The 17,186-nt window shown below is 45.2% G+C and overlaps 1 long non-coding RNA gene across 1 annotated transcript in view; it reads left to right on the forward strand.

The window, feature by feature from the left end:
- Positions 1–17,186, forward strand: part of LOC138268197 (uncharacterized) — a 369,403-nt gene that overhangs the window by 27,053 nt on the left and 325,164 nt on the right. The window lies entirely within an intron of this gene.

The following is a 17,186-nucleotide window of genomic DNA, read 5'->3' on the forward strand; positions in this document are numbered from 1 at the left end:
TTTACCTTTAACCCAGTGGCTTTGTTCTACATCTGGTAAGTGCCTACGTAGAGCTAGCCTTTGACAACATTTAATGTCAATGCTATGTGTGCCAATGCCCTACCAATTACAGTGCAACATTGGTTAGTTGCTGCCTACATCATCTCTCAATGGTTACTTGGGGGCACATCTTATGAAGTGGGACAATCACTACTACCATTACTCTAGCTGATGTGGGCACTTTGGACAGGATTAGGTGTTGAATGACTTATGAGATCAAGGTGAAATTGTTTAGTTGTACCACTATTTCTAAAGGAGCCTTTTGAAGTAGGGGGATATATTGTCAGTGCTCAGGCAGTCATGTAGGTCCATGTGTGCATCATGTGTACATGTCATTTCCGTGTGACTTGTGTTGTCTGGACTTACGTACAGGTAATCACATGTCAACAATGGTGTGAGTGATGTTGGTTTACTCGTATTGTCAAGTCGTGCAACTGTAACTGCATGTCGGGTGGAACTGTATGTGCCCTGTGATGTATTTTGTGACTGCCTGAAGGTTATTTGTTGTGACGCTGCACTCATTGATTGACTGTGGATGTATTTTGTGCTATGTAGGCCATGGTAGCTGCACATGCTTGTATGAAGTAATGTGCTGTATCTGTGGTTAGTGTATGCTGATATTCCTCTGTGATTGTGTAACAGTAATGACATGCCTGTTCTCCAGACATGTATTCTACACATCAGATGTCACCTGGATGGGAGTCCCACTTGTTGTGGCTACATGAGTTAATTTATCCATATTGGCATATATGTACAGAAGATTCGGGTGTGGGTGTGAGGGATGCCATAATGGGGTGGATAGCAGTAACATGTTGTTGCATGATGTAGGAAATGTATATTGCCAACAGAGATAGCCTAGCCAGAAGATGTTTACCTACAGTTGTGCATGTTTACATGTGTGAATGTGAGGAATATGTTAAACCTCTCTGTGTCTCCCTTCCTCTCTCTATATTTGTGTGCATCAGCATCGGCAAGCGAAGGAGACAGGGCACAGGCGAATGGGGATGCTGCTGGCTACGGGACCCGGAGTGCTGCAACCACCGACAGCGAGGGACCCAGTGGCCTAGAGGGCTAGTGGAGTGCCACAGGGGAGACCGAATCTTCTGCTTTAAAATCTTCTGAATCCTCCCCCGGTAGACACTCCCTGGCGGTGGCGGACCGTTCTGGGACCACCCCAGCACCATCTTTGTCCACCAGCCCCCTTATTACCACCGCCCTCCCTGTAGCTCCCCACCTAGTTGTCCATGCCAGCTCACCCAGGAGGGTGGGCGTCTCCTTTGCCGCAGGCACCTCTGCCTCTGCCCCTGTCTGTCCTACTGCCCTCACTGAGGAGGCTATTGACCTCCTGAGGCCGATCTCTATGAGTCAGTCGACCATCGTGAATGCCAACCATGGATTAGCAACTCAAGTCCAAAAGAGCAATGGGTTCCTGGAGAGCATTCATGGTGCACTGGCCGGCCTACAGAGATCCTTTAAGGCACTGGCCTCTGCACTGACGGCAGCCAGCCACCTTTTGTCTTCCATCCCCCCTCCACCTTCCTCTTCCCAGTCCCACACCCCTCTTCCCCATCCCAGACAAGCATGCATTCACCTCAGCATCCAAGGGTACCACTGACAAACACAAGCACCACAAGACCCACCACCTACATGCACACAAACACCCACCTCCGGACATACCAACACCAACCGCCTGAACGAACTCCCCCACCCCACCTTCACAAACACAACGGACACACCTTCAGACTGCACAGCAACATTCACCGAGCCACAACTCCAATCCTACCCACAGTCAGCACAATAGCAGACCCGCAGACATCACCCCATTCACCACATCCGCAGACACCAAAACCACAGACACACCCAGAGGCAGCATATCCACCATACCTCGTGGTACGACCTTTGCATCACGTAGGAACCCGCTGGCATCTTCCTTGGGTGCGTTCCTGCAGTGTTCGACAAACCAGGGACTCTTCTTTTGCACCCTCTTCTGGGTTGGCAGGGGCTCCTGTCCTTCCTGGAACTTCTATCGACTTCTGGACTTGGTCGCCTTCTTTTGCAGGTCTTCAGGATGAGGAGTCCAGCAGTTGTTGTTTGCAGACTTGGTTGGTTACTGCATAATCCCAATCACAAGGTGTAGTGTGTCCTAAGGAAACTTGCAGTACTTTATTCATGCTTTTCTGGGCTCTGGGGTGGAGGAATTTACTTACCTTTACTGTATTCTTACTCTCCCAGCGATTCTGCACACACTACACTTGTCTAGGGGGGTGTAGGAAAATGGCTGCCTTTTGCAGTTACCCCCTACTTTTTGCCTGATATTGATGCTGACTTGACTGAGAAGTGGTCTGGGACCCTGCTAACAAGGCCCCGGCACCAGTGTTCTTTCACTAAAAATGTACCATTGTTTCCACAATTGGCACACCACTGGCATACAGATAAGTCTCTTGTAAAAGGTACCATTGTACCAAGGGCCCTGTGACCAGGGAAGGGCCCTAAGGGCTGCAGCATGTATTGTGCCACTCTAAGGGACCCCTCACCTAGAAAATGCACACTATCATTACAGATTGTGTGTGTTGGTGGGCAGAAAAAGGCATGCCCACAAAATACTGCCTGTGGCATAGGTAAGTCATCCCTCTAGCAGGCCTTACAGCCCTAAGGCAGGGTGCAATATACCACAGGTTAGGGCATAGCTGCATGAGCAATATGCCCCTACAGTGTCTAAGTCTATACTTAGACATTGTAAATACAGTGTGGCCATATTAAGTATATGGACTGGGAGTTTGTCAAAACGAACTCCACAGCTCCATAATGGCTACACTGAATACTGGGACGTTTGGTATCAAACTTCTCAGAATAATAAACCCACACTGATGCCAGTGTTGGATTTATTACAAAATGCACACAGAGGGCATCTTATTAAATGCCCCTGTAATTTGTAATTTACCCCATCTTTCAGTACAGGACTGACTGGTCAGTGCCAGCCTGCCACTGAGACGAGTTTCTGCCCCCCTGGGGTGAGAGTATTTGTGTTCTCTGAGGACAGGAACAAAACCTGTACTGGGTGGCGGTACTTTTCACCTCCCCCTGCAGGAACTGTAACACCTGGCGGTGATCCTCAAAGGCTTATGTCTTTTGTTACAGCACCCCAAGGCATCCAAGCTAGTGGAGATGCTCGTCCCTCTGGCCCCTGCCCCCACTTTTGGCGGCAAGGCTGGAGGAGATAGTTAGAAAAACAAGGAGTCGCCGCATACCAGTCAGGACAGCCCCTAAGGTGCCCTGAGCTGAGGTGACCCCTGCCTTTAGAAATCCTACATCTTGGTTTTGGAGGATTCCCCAAATAGGAATAGGGATGTGTCCACCTCCCCTCAGGGAGGAGACACAAAGAGGGTATAGCCACCGTCCAGGATAGTAGCCATAGGCTACTGCCCCCCAGACCTAAACACTCTCCTAAATTTAGTATTTAGGGGTGACACTGAACCCAGGAAATCAGATCCCTGCAACCTACACAAAGAAGAAGAACTGCTGACCTGAAAGCCCTGCAGAGACGACGGAGACGACAACTGCTTTGGTCCCAGACACTACCGGCCTGTCTCCAGACTCAAGAAAAACTGCACAGCGATGCATCCGACAGGCACAAGCGACCTCTGAAGCCTCTGAGGACTGCCCTGAAACCCGAAGGACCAAGAAACTCCTGAGAACAGCGGCACTGTTAACCCACAGCAACATTTTTGCAACAATGATGCAACTTTTAAAGAACTCACTCCTCCCGCCCGAAGCGTGAGACTTCACCCGACGCCCCCGGCTCAAGCTCCAGAGAACCAACACTACAGGGAGGACTCCCAGACGGCTGCAACCTCATGAGTAACCCGAGATGACCCCTCTGGACCCCTACAGCAACGCATGCAGAGAGAATCCAGAGGCTCCGCCTGACCGCGACTGCCTGTAACAAGGAACGCGATGTTTGGACCAAGCACTGCACCTGCAGCCCCCAGGGACCAGAAGGAGACTAACTTCAGTGCAGGAGTGACCATCAGGCGACCTTCTGCCTAGCCCAGTTGGTGGCTGGCCCAAGAAGCCCCCCTGTGCCCTGCCTGCACCACTAGATTGACCCCTGTTCCCTCCATTGATTTCTATTACAAACCTGACGCCTTCTTTGCACACTGCACCCGGCCTCCCCTGTGCCGCTGAGAGTAGGTTTTGTGTGCCTACTTGTGTCCCCCCGTGCTATACAAAATCCCCCTGGTCTGCCCTCCGAGGACGCAGGTACTTACCTGCTGGCAGACTGGAATCAGAGCAATCCTGTTCTTCATAGGCACCTATGTGTTTTGGGCCCTCCTTTGACCTCTGCACCTGACCGACCCTGTGCTGCTGGTGCGGTGACTTTGGGGTTGCCTTGAACCCCCAACGGTGGGCTGCCTATGCAGAGGAACTTGAACTTGTAAGTGCCTTACTTACCTGAAAAACTAACCATTATTTACCTCCCCCAGGAACTGTTGATTTTTGCACTGTTTCCACTTTTAAAATAGCTTATTGTCATTTTATCTAAAACTGTATGTTACTGCTCTAATTCAAAGTTCCTAACTTACCTGTGTGGAGTACCTTGCATTTTATGTATATACTTCAAATCTTGAACCTTGTGGTTCTAAAATAAATTAAGAAAATATATTTTTCTATATAAAAACTATTGGCCTGGAGTTAAGTCTTTGTGTGTGTTCCTCATTTATTGCCTGTGTGTGTACAACAAATGCTTAACACTACCCTCTGATAAGCCTACTGCTCAACCACACTACCACAAAATAGAGCATTAGAATTGTCTAATTTTGCCACTATCTTACCTCTATGGGGAACCCTTGGACTCTGCACACTATCTCTTACTTTGAGATAGTATATACAGAGCCAACTTCTTGGAGGGGGAATTCGTGATTCACATTCCACTTTCTTAGTATATGGTTTGTGTTGTCCCTAGACTTGTTTTCCCCCATTTCAATCTATAGCATTTCCTGTTGTTTGCATTGTTCTATGACTATTTACTTGTTTAATATTGGTGTCTAGTGTATAACACTTACCTCCAGAAGGAGTATTGTCTCTAAGATATTTTTGATACTGTCACCCAAATAAATACCTTTATTTTTGGTAACACTGAGTATTGTCTTTACTTGTGTAGAAGTACTGTGTAACTATAAGTGGTATTGCATGAGCTTTGCATGACTCCTAGTCCAGCCTAAGCTGCTCTGCTATAGCTACCTCTATCAGCCTAAGCTGCTAGAACACTACTACATTTCACTAATAAGGGATAACTGGACCCGGTATAAGGTGTGGGTACCCAAGGTACCCACTACAAACCAGGCTAGCCTCCTACATGGTGTAGTTGTGTGATTTGGTCGTGTTGTGTGTTGTGTTTGACTGTACCAGTGCTGTGTGTCTGTGGGTTGGTGTGTGTTATGCAAGTGTGTGTTGCCCGTGGTGTGTGTACTATGTCTGTGCGTGTATGTATATGGCTGTGTGTGAATATGCGTGTCAGTGTGAGAGTGTGTGTGTGTTGCTATCGCCACCTGTTCAGGATGTGTATATTGTGTGTGCATTGATACCTTGACATTATGCGACAGTGACAGGTAAGTGTGTGTGTACTCACGGTTGTTGTTGTCGTCGTTGCTGGTTCCGGAGTCGTACAAGCAGGAGCAGCGGGAAGACATGTAGTTCAGGTTCCATGGCGGCTCCAGAGAGGTATGTGTTCTGAAGGTGGTTGTCTCCTTTTTTTAGAGTTGGTTTCTGCCAGAGCTTCCATGGTGGTGCAACCGTGGCAGAAGCCTTGGCGGTGTGCAGACTTGTAATCTGTCCAGCGGAAATATGGTCTCCGCCGGCCTGAAGGAGCCTACCGCCGCTTGTGGCGGCCTGACCGCACTGATGGTGCCGGCAGTGATTTGGCTGTATTCTGTTGCGAATACCCCCTTGTGTTTTGTTTTTTTGCTTTTGTCACCATATGTGTGCCGGGTATGCCCAGGCTCACTGTGCCACTGGATTCAAGCTAACCTGGCTGATGAAGGGTAATACCCTGAAACCAGTCCTAGGATGCTTGTTTCCGGTCCAGGGAGGACCTGGCCTGACAGTTCAGGCTGGACTGTTCCCATGGGGAACAGGGTCAAGACTGATTTGCATATGGCTGGGTCCAAACTGGGGTGGCATGGTGAGCAAAAGAATTGATTGATTAAACCCAGATCTGTGGCTGGGGTGAATGTTTGATTGGTTCCGCATTCCGTTCATCATTTGTGTTTTTTTGCTTTTGTTGCCATAAGTGTGCTGGGTATGCCCAGATGTGGGTCCCGGGCTCACTGTGCCACTGGATTCAAGCTAGCCTGGCTAATGAAGGTTGATACCCTGAAACCAGTCCTAGGATGCTTCTTTCCGGTCCAGGGAGGACCTGGCCTGGCAGCTGGGGCTGATCTGTTCCCATGGGGAACAGGGAAATGAACTATTGAGGGTCCCTGGTATGATGAGTAGCCCATCCAGGGAGAAATACTTGAGTACAAGGAAAAGGAAAATTAGCTACAACCAATAGTCAATACTATCCAAAATAATGTAAAAAACAGTAAAATAATAACATAAATTCAAAAAGTGATATTTATTACATATGTATGTACAGCAAAAACAAACACAAATATCTAAATTGTACAAATATACAAATATTGCCCAGGGAAGTAGACAAATACCAATCTAGATACTCTATAGATACATGCACAGATAAAGACATTTATTGACAAAAACAAAGTGCCACACAAGACAAGACAGTGAAAATAATAAAACCATAACAATTGACAAATATATAACTCTAAATTTCATTTCATAAATACATTTAAATGCAAATTAAATATATACAAATTCTCTTTTTGGAGCTGTAATAATGCACACAATGATATCATCCTATTGTTTGAATCATAATTATGTCTCCATCTTACTTAATAATAAAAAATAAAAAAAAATAAAGTTTTGGCACCATAAAACATCCATCCAAACAAAAGTAGGAACCAAGACTACGCGCGTTTCGGCGGTGACCTTCTAATTTATGAGGCCGCCTTCATCAGGGCAGTTCCTTTTTAGTACTTAACAATATAGAATGCCGCAGATTTTGTCAATTCTATTGTCCTTCCCATTGATATACATCCTAATACAAACAAAATGCAACAAAGATAGTTAGTTTGATCCAAATTCTTGAGATACAGTGAACCACCAGTGACTACCACCTAATCGGGACCAAAACCAAAGATAAAAAATAGAGAATAATAAAAATAATAGAAGAATGCAAATAGAAAAATTATAAAAAGATTGAAACAAAACAAAAAACAATAAAATTGAATTTAAAAAATACAAACATACAAACCACCCGTGAATATAAAATACCCAATACCAACATTCACTACACTAGAAGTAAATACCAGGCGCAGATGTAAATAAGTTCCCAAGCCACAATGAGAGAAGAACTCAACTTTCTAATTCTAACGTCAGTTCACAAACGACTCCTTATGCGAAGACACAACCAAATGTCAAGACTTACCTATCCATAAGTTCAACAAACAAATCCTAGATGAAAGAGAAGATGTGGAAACACAATCTTCGGTCAATAAGCGCAGTAACTTTCTACTTCACCTACCGAGATAGTCTCTATGATAATGGATATCTCAGTGCATCCTTCACATAACTTTCATACATCATAGCCCTTCCGTCTATAGAGAGAAGAGGAGAAACAGCAAAAAACAAGAGTTATCCAAGGAAACTAATTGCTGATATTCTTTTAACAGACTATCTATTATTCCACATTCTTTTCAATTGGTAAGTATGCACAATTTAAACAAATCACTTCCCTCAAAAACTTAGGAGCCCCATTGTTTCACAACTAAAGTAATTAGCCATAATGCTAAAGGATAAACCACTCCATCAGAAAAAAAACTGCCTCCCACTTCTCCAGATTACAACAGTGCTAATGTTTCCTAATGTCATAACACAAAAACTAATTTGGGCTGTTTACTTTACATATTTGGAACTACATGGTTTGCTACAACTACAATTTTGCCTCCTGTCGAAATATGTCCTCTACTTGCTTTCACTACACTTTCAAGACATTTCATACACATAAAGGAAACTGAGTTCCTATCAGCAGAAACTGAGATCCCTTTTTAAAAAAATATATATATATTTTTTAAGGACATACCTTGTGATTAGCAAATCTCCTCTGTGCGCGAATTGTGGACGCCAAACTAAAGATTGTTAAATGGAGAACTCTCCATTTTAAAGTCAGGCATCTCGCTCTGACTCTCGGTCAAAAGACCGCGAGACGTCTCGTATAAACACGAGATCACAACCCCAAAAGGAGGTAGCAAACAATGTCGGAACAGGGTCAAGACTGATTTGCCTATGGCTGGTTCCAAACTGGGGTGGCATGGTGAGCAAAACAATTGATGGATTAAACCCAGATCTGTGAATGGGGGTGAATGTTTGATAGTTTCCACATTCAGTTCGTCATTTGTGTTTTTTTTTTTGCAAATACCCCCGTGGTCATAATTTGGCGGTCTTATCCGCCAGCCTGTTGGTGTTCGGCCTGCCACCCCCAACATGGCTGTCATGAGACCTACAAACTCGTAATTACCCCCAATGTGTCCTCTCTATCCTCATGTAATCCCCTCCCAGAGCATTGAAAATGTATCATAAGATCCTGAACATAACACATATTTTTTTTCAAATTCTTTAATTTTCCCAATTTTAGTTAAGCATTGCTGGATTGTCGGCACTGTTTCTGAGCACCAATTTTGAAGAATTAGTGACCTGGCAATCAGTGCAATAGTAAAAATCTTTTTTTTTTTTTTTTTGCATAGGGCTGGCGGTGATTTCAGCTGAATATCCAAGTACGGCTACTTGTCCATCTAACTCATTCTGCAACCCTACTACATCAAAGCAATACTTGTCAGTGTCTTCCTAAAATCCCTTTATTTTAGAAGCAACTCCATATAACATGGGGCTAGCTCCCTGCTTCATCCATTTGACAACAAAAATACCTGTTTGGAATTAGTGGATAAATCTTGTGGAGAGATGCTGGTGTCCTATACAATAACCATTTGGTATAGATTTGCATACGCCTTAGATTTGCCCCCTTCAACATCGAAACATTAAACTCATTAATTTTATTCCAATCTGCAGTTGTTAATAATGTGTTCTCTTTGGCCAACCATTTGTCCTGGACCTTAGCATACAGTATACTAGCCTTCTGCTGTCTAAAGAGGGCTGCCCAGAAGCTGATGGACCTGCAAGTTCTCGTTTCCAGCAGTTCTTCCACCATATCTAAACTATCAAAACTATGTTTTGGGTCAATTTCATTTAAATAGTGACATATTTGAATAAATGACCAATGTATAGTGTCATAGAATACCTACTACCAGGTTCCACTTCCTCCCATGCTTTCCATGACTCAACATATAGAAAATCTTCAATTGTGTGGTACCCATTGCTTGCCCATTTTGGGGCAATATTTTTAGCAAGAAGGTTTGTCTCTCCTATGCATGTCTGTCAAATTGGTTGCACCGTTAATCACTAGTATGCAATAATGCTTTAACATCTGTGCCTTACGTTTAAGCAGCTATTATAAGATCTTATACTCCAACTTTTCTGGGAGATCTGGTGAGTCTAAGAAAATCAAAAACCCTGTACTCTGGCAGAATCAAATCCAGAAAAAAATTATCCCTTCAGTTTGTAGGCATAGAGGCATTGCATCTGTATGTGATATGTGCAAAATTTGAAAAATAATATTCCTTTAAATCTGGGAGACCGAGGCCCCCCTCTTTTACTGGACGGCATAATGTATCTGTTGATAACCTGGAAACTTTACTAGCCCATAAAAATGACGTGAACATCCCCTCTAGCTCCTTAAAAAACTTCATCTGTAATGCCCTGGGGAGAGCGGCGAATTTTTTTTACATAGGGGGACAATAAACATTCGTACCAAGGCAGAGCGACCCATAATTGACAAGGGCATGCTTACCCATTTACTAAACAAATTCTTAACTTTAGATATTAGCGGAACATAATTTAATGTATACAAATTGTTGACATTATCAGAAACATATACCCCTAAGTATTCTTTTGATCTAGCATTGATTATTTTGCAGAGCTCATCGAGTAATGTATCCGCTGTGAAGTTACATAGTAGCATCTCTATTTTTGCTTTATTTTATAGCCTCTGAGCTCCTGATGTAACTGAAAAATCCCAAAAACCTACCCCTGGATTTCTATACCTGTTTTAAAAACAACGCTATATTGTCCGCATAGATTTTGATATTAGCCATACCACTGATTGACGCTGCCACCACTGGGTTAGTGCAAATGGCTATTGCTAATGGCTCGATGATAGAGCAAACCATAAAGGCGACAGGGGGCAGCCCTGTCGCATACCCCTGATCACCTGGCATGTACTAATATTATGGGAGTTTATGAATATTTGAGCCCTTGAACCATCATATAGGCACACTGCCATATGTATGAACCTCAAAGGGAGGCCAAATTCCCTGGGAATAAGAAACAGACTTTCCCAGCAGACCAAATTGAAAGCCTTCTCAGCATCTAAAAACATCACCTTAGCTGGTATTTTATTGTGTGAGAAGCAATCAAGGGCTTAATTTAAAAAGTTTGTATTACTAAACAATTGCAGCCCTGGCTGTAGGAGGCTGGCATGGTTTATAGTGGGTACCTTGTGGTACTTACACCCTATGCCAGGTCCAGTTATCCCTTATTAGTAGAATAGAGGTGTTTCTAGCAGCTTAGGCTGATAGAAGGTAGCTATGGCAAAGCAGCTTAGGCTGAACTAGGAGGCATGCAAAGCTCCTACTATACCACTTCTATCATATAGCACAATATCATAAGAAAACACAATACTCAGTTACAAAAAATAAAGGTACTTTATTTTAGTGACAATATGCCAAAAGTATCTCAGAGAATACCCTCACTTAGGAGGTAAGTAATATACTCAAGTTATATGTACACAACCCCAAAACAGGTAAGTAACAGTAAGAAAAGTAGTGCAAACAATGTAGGATCACAATAGGTAGACATAGGTCTAGGGGCAACACAAACCATATACTTCAAAAGTGGAATGCGAATCACGAATGGACCCCAGACCTATGGGAGATTGTAGAGTGTCGCTGGGACTGTGAGAAAACAGTAAGGGTGTCCAAAATACCCCACCCCAAGACCCTGAAAAGTAGGTGTAAAGTTACCCTACTACCCTAGAAAGACACAATAGTCGTGATAGGGGATTCTGCAAGAACCACAAGCACCAGCAAAACACTGAAGACTGATTCCTGGACCTGAGGACCTGTAAAGGAAGGGGACTAAGTACAAGAGTCACAAAAGTGTCCGGGGGGCAGATGCCCACTAAACCTCGGATGAAGGTGCAAAAGGGCTGCCTCTGGGTGGAAGAAGCCGAAGATTCTGCAACAACGAAAAGGGCTAGGAACTTTTCCTTTGGATGGAAGATGTCCCACGGCATGCTGGATGTTGCAGAAGTGTTTCCAGGCAGAAATACTGCAAAAAAGCCTTGCTAGCTGCAGGAGTTGCGGTTAAGGTTTTTGGGTGCTGCTAAGGACCAGGATGTCACCCCTTGAAGGAGGAGACGGGGGCGCTCAGCAACTCAGAGAGCCCCTGCAGAAGCAGGCAGCACCCACAGAAGTACCAGAGCAGGCACTTAGAAGATATGTGAACTCAGAGTCACAAAAGGAGGGTCCCACGACATCGCAGTCCAACTCAGCGAGTTGGGCAATGCAGGACGGAGTGCTGGGGACCCAGGCTAGGCTGTGCACAAAGGAATCCTTGGAGAAGTGCCCAGAAGCCGGAGCAGCTGCAAATCACGCAGTACACAGGTTTGTTGTCTGGCGTGGGGAGACAAGGACTTACCTCCACCAAATTTGGACAGAAGGGCCACTGGACTGTGGGAGACACTTGGACCCAGCTCCTGTGTTCCAGGGACCACGCTTGGCAGGATGAGAGGGGACCCAGAGGACCGGTAAAGCAGAAGTTTGGTGCCTGCGTTGGCAGGGGGAAGATTCCGTCGACCCACGGGAGATTTCTTCTTGGCTTCTAGTGCAGGGTGAAGGCAGACAGCCCTCCGAGCATGCACCACCAGGATGAGGCGCTACAATGTTGCTGGTAGTCTTCTTGCTACTTTGTTGCGGTTTTGCAGGTGTCCTGGAGCAGTCAGCGGTCGATCCTTGGCAGAAGTCGAAGAGGGAAGTGCAAAGGAACTCTGGTGAGCTCTTGCATTCGTTATCTGAGGAATAGCCCAGGGGAGAGACCCTAAATAGCCAGAAAAGGAGGTTTGGCTACTAAGAAAGGAGGCTTGACTACTGAAAGAGGTAAGCACCTATCAGGAGGGGTCTCTGACGTCACCTGCTGGCACTGGCCACTCAGAGCAGTCCATTGTGCCCCAACACCTCTGAATCCAAGATGGCAGAGGTCTGGGACACACTGGAGGAGCTCTGGGCACCTCCCCTGGGAGGTACTGGTCAGGGGAGTGGTCACTCCCCTTTCCTTTGTCCAGTTTTGCGCCAGAGCAGGGCTGGGGAATCCCTGAACCAGTGTAGACTGGCTAATGCAGAGATGGGCACCATCTGTGCCCATCAAAGCATTTACAGAGGCTGGGGGAGGCTACTCCTCCCCAGCCATTCACACCTATTTCCAAAGGGAGAGGGTGTAACACCCTCTCTCAGAGGAAATCCTTTATTCTGCCTTCCTGGGCCTGGGCTGCCCAGACCCCAGGGGGGCAGAAACGTGTCTGAGGGGTTGGCAGCAGCTGCAGTGGAAACCCCGGAAAGGCAGTTTGGCAGTACCCTGGTTCTGTGCTAGAGACCTGGGGGACCATGGAATTGTCCCCCCCAATACCAGAATGGTATTGGGGAGACAATTCCATGATCTTAGACATGTTACATGGCCATGTTCGGAGTTACCATTGTGACGCTACACATAGGTAGTGACCTATGTGTAGGGCACGCATGTAATGGTGTCCCCGCACTCACAAAGTTCAGGGAATTTGCCCTGAACAATGTGGGGGCACCTTGGCTAACACCAGGGTGCCCACACACTAAGTAACTTGGCACCTAACCTTCACCAAGTGAGGGTTAGACATATAGGTGACTTATAAGTTACTTATGTGCAGTGAAAAATGGCTGTGAAATAATGTGGAAATTATTTCACTCAGGCTGCAGTGGCAGTCCTGTGTAAGAATTGTCTGAGCTCCCTATGGGTGGCAAAAGAAATGCTGCAGCCCATAGAGATCTCCTGGAACCCTAATATCCTGGGTACCTAGGTACCATATACAAGGGAACTATAAGGGTGTTCCAGTGTGCCAATGAGAATTGGTAAAATTAGTCACTAGCCTGCAGTGACAATTTTAAAGCAAAGAGAAAGCATAAACACTGAGGTTCTGGTTCGCAGAGCCTCAGTGATACAGTTAGGCACCACACAGGGAACATATATAGGCCACAAACCTATGAGCACTGGGGTCCTGGCTAGCAGGATCCCAGTGACACATAACAAACATACTGACAACATAGGTTTTTCACTATGAGCACTGGGCCCTGACTTGCAGGATTCCAGTGAGACAGTAAAAACACCCTGACATATACTCACAAACAGGCCAAAAGGGGGGTAACAAGGCTAGAAAGAGGCTACCTTCCTACACTGGCACAAAGCCACATTGATCGGATTAACTAGAGAGCACATCACCTTGCGAATGCGATTAGCCAGTAGTTTTGCAAAGATTTTGTAATCTATGTTTAACAAACTTACAGGTCTATAGGAGTTAAGGTTATCCTTATCCTTGCCTTACTTTAGGAAGCTCAGAAATACTGCAGTTTGAAACGACAGCAGGAGCCCTCCCACCTCCAGGATGTGATTAGCCATCTTTAAAATTTCTGAGTTTAAAACCGTCATAAATTTCTCATAAAATTCAGCCGGGAGGCCATCTTCATTGGTTGCTTTTCCCATTTGTCAACGATTTCATGGCCTCTTCAACTTCCTCTAATGTGAATTTAGTAATCATTGCATCGACCTGAACTGTTTGTACTTTAGGAATTGAAAGTTTGCCAAGAGAGGATCTTAATTGCGCCTCATCAACCTGCTGCTGTTATTTGTAAACCTTAGTGTAATGTTTTAGAAAGGAGTGTGTATCTCGGTAGGTTCTGTAATAGGACTATGCTTTTCACTGTCCCAGAGGGATGTAATGCTATTATTCAATCAGCGTCCTCGTGCCTGGTGAGTAAGAAATTTGCCCGCAAATTCGCTTTCCTCATAGACCTGTTGGAGATACACGGTGTTTGCAGTATGACCTAATGTGTAATAATAATCTTGCATAGTGTACCTACCCTGCCTCAAGGCATCTCTGCTAGTAAAGCTTCTCTCCCGCGAAAAGTTTACATTCGCAGTATACAATGAAGCTCCGAGTTCTGTCCTCCGCTCTGCTAGCTTACTACGCTGCGCAATTTCTTTAGTAGTAATTATGCTGCATATAGTAGCTTTAAAGGCTTCCCAAACTTTCTCCACCCGTGCTGAGTTATTATTAATTTAGAAATAATTGGTCATTTCAGAGGAAACATCTGAACACCACTCTTCCTTTTCCAAAGTGACTCTACTAATTGACCATCTAGCACTTGCCTTTTCTACTATAATACCTGAAACCTCCATTTTCACTAAAACATTATCTGAAAACCCATTTTGGATATGGTCATAGTTTTATAATTGCTAATTTCGTGACCATAGGAAGTAATCCAATCTAGCTGCCGAGTTATATTTGGCTGAATGGCACGTAAATTCACGGACTTCTGGATGCGTCTCTCGCCATAAGTCAGTGAGATGAAGTATTCTTGTATACTGTGCTAAACAGTCGGCAGTGCATGGTATGTTTTACTTGCACTTATCTGATGAAGAAACCCGCCCAGGGTCCAGGTGAAAGTTAAAGTCGTCCCCCCCCCCCCCCAACTAAAATTACTAAACCTGGAATATCAAGCAGAATCTGACATAATTCTAACAGTGGTGCCGGGTCATCCGCAATAGGTGCATAAAAAGAGGCAAATGTGAGCCTAGTTTTAGCCAGCTGGTCGCTTACTACCAACCATCTCCCCTTCTCATCGGTCTGGGAAAATGTATCCTGCTTGGGAAAATGCTGATTTAAATACAGTGCCACCTCCCTTTGTGCCACATTCGAGCTGGACATACAACCATACTGCGCCCATCGCCCAAACATTTTATTAGCGATGTTGTTCTTATCCTTAAAATGTGTTTCTTGCAGAAGCACAATGTCCGGCCAATGGATCGTGATCCATACATCGACAGCTTGTGCCTTAGCGATTTGAATATCTGGGCTAAGACCACCTCCCTTCTCATTATGCGAGATTTATACACTGAGGCCATCAGACCTCCCACACTCATTAAATATTTCAGATAGTAAAATAGTAGTAAAGAACTGTCACATTTTTCATCCTGCTGTGAATTTCCCACCCCCCTGCCCTCACCCCTACCCTCACCCTATTCCATACCATGCCCCACCCCTGCCAGTGAGGAATTTCCCACAGTTCCTTCCTTAGACCCAACGATCCCTTGAGTGCCATCCAATTGCACTCTTCAGCACTTATAAAACACCTGAGTGCATCTTGAGGTTCGCAACCTTACCCCACACAAAGAAAACAAAAAAACACAGCCACCCCCAACACCCACTCTGTGCCTCATCCTATCACTCTTGCATGGAAAAGTTTCCCCTACACAGAAGGGAACTGTACAGAACCTCAGACTATCATTCTGCCTTTTTTATTAACTCCTGAAGCAGCACCTGTGCATTGCTTACATCATTAAACAGAAAAAATTGACCCTTAGCTAAGACCTTGAGTTTTGCTTGCTGTGCTATGGTTGCTTGTGCCCCATTGGCTTTAAAAGCGTCAACGATTTTGACAAAGTCTCTACGGTTCCGTGCCGAAGCGGCTTACATGTCCAAACAAATTCTGAAGTGGGGAACCTTGGGAGTTGAAAACGTCTTCATTGCAATTGCAAAATTCAGCAAGATCGTATGTGGATACTTTGCCCCTGAAATTCGATGAGCAGGGACTCTGTGCGCCCTTGTGATAGTCAAATCTCCAGCCAGCTCTCCTATAGCTTGTTTCAAAAGCGAGTTTGCCTATTCTCTTAGTTGTGGGCCTTCCCTTCCCTCCCCTCCGCAACACCCACTATTCGAAGGTTTGAACTTCTATTATAGTTTTCAAAGTTCTGTAATTTACTTTGTAGGTCATTTTTGCTTTTCTCTAGTTGCGAGACTTCCTGCTGCATGTTGCGAACATCATCCTCTAGTGCTGAGACATGATTTTCAGCTTCCTTCAGTCTTTCCGGGATCAATGATAGGGTACCCTCTATTTATTGATAATCTCTCTTGAATCATGGTGATCTCATGTCTCTGATTTCAGCTAAATTGGTATCTAAAGTGCTTTTTACAAGTAGGGTGAGCCTTTGTTCCAGCTCGTTCTCCTGCGGACTTTGCTGAGCTGTCTGGGAAGGTCCATCACCAATCTTGGTTTTTACTGGTGCCAATGATGGTGCCCCTGGTACAGCGGAAGTTTGTGTGACCCCCCCCCTCGACTTTCTCACCTCCTTCGTGCATTATCGCCTGTACACTAAAAGTCTTTACTTGGGCCTCTGCTTGCGGTGCAGGTCTACCTTGATGTTTTCCCAATAGAGTGTATTGTTTAATACCGAGGCCTTGAGGCGAGGGTTCACTAACGGGGGTGCATCAGGAGACCCATTTGGATTTGTGGGTGCTGGCCCTGGACTAGAAGAGTCTGCAATAAGTGGTGCAGATACTGATACTGTTGTGTCTCTAGACATTTTGGTCTCATCACCACTTGTTTGGCCAGCCAAATTGGCCCTGTTTAACACTCCCTTCAGGTTTGCCAATGTTTGCAAACTCATCCGATGTAAGGAATTACGGGCGCTTTAGTTTCAACTTGGTGGTCGGTGTCAGCTGATTAGATGTGGTGTTTCGTATGTGTCAGGATCCCGTCCGTGGCAGTCCGCCTGTGGGTTTTGCGCATGCGTACTATTGTACGCACGCGCACTATGATGTATTACTAACACCA

Source organism: Pleurodeles waltl, chromosome 12 (assembly GCF_031143425.1).
Source record: "Pleurodeles waltl isolate 20211129_DDA chromosome 12, aPleWal1.hap1.20221129, whole genome shotgun sequence".
In the NCBI taxonomy this organism is placed as follows: Eukaryota; Metazoa; Chordata; class Amphibia; order Caudata; family Salamandridae; genus Pleurodeles; species Pleurodeles waltl.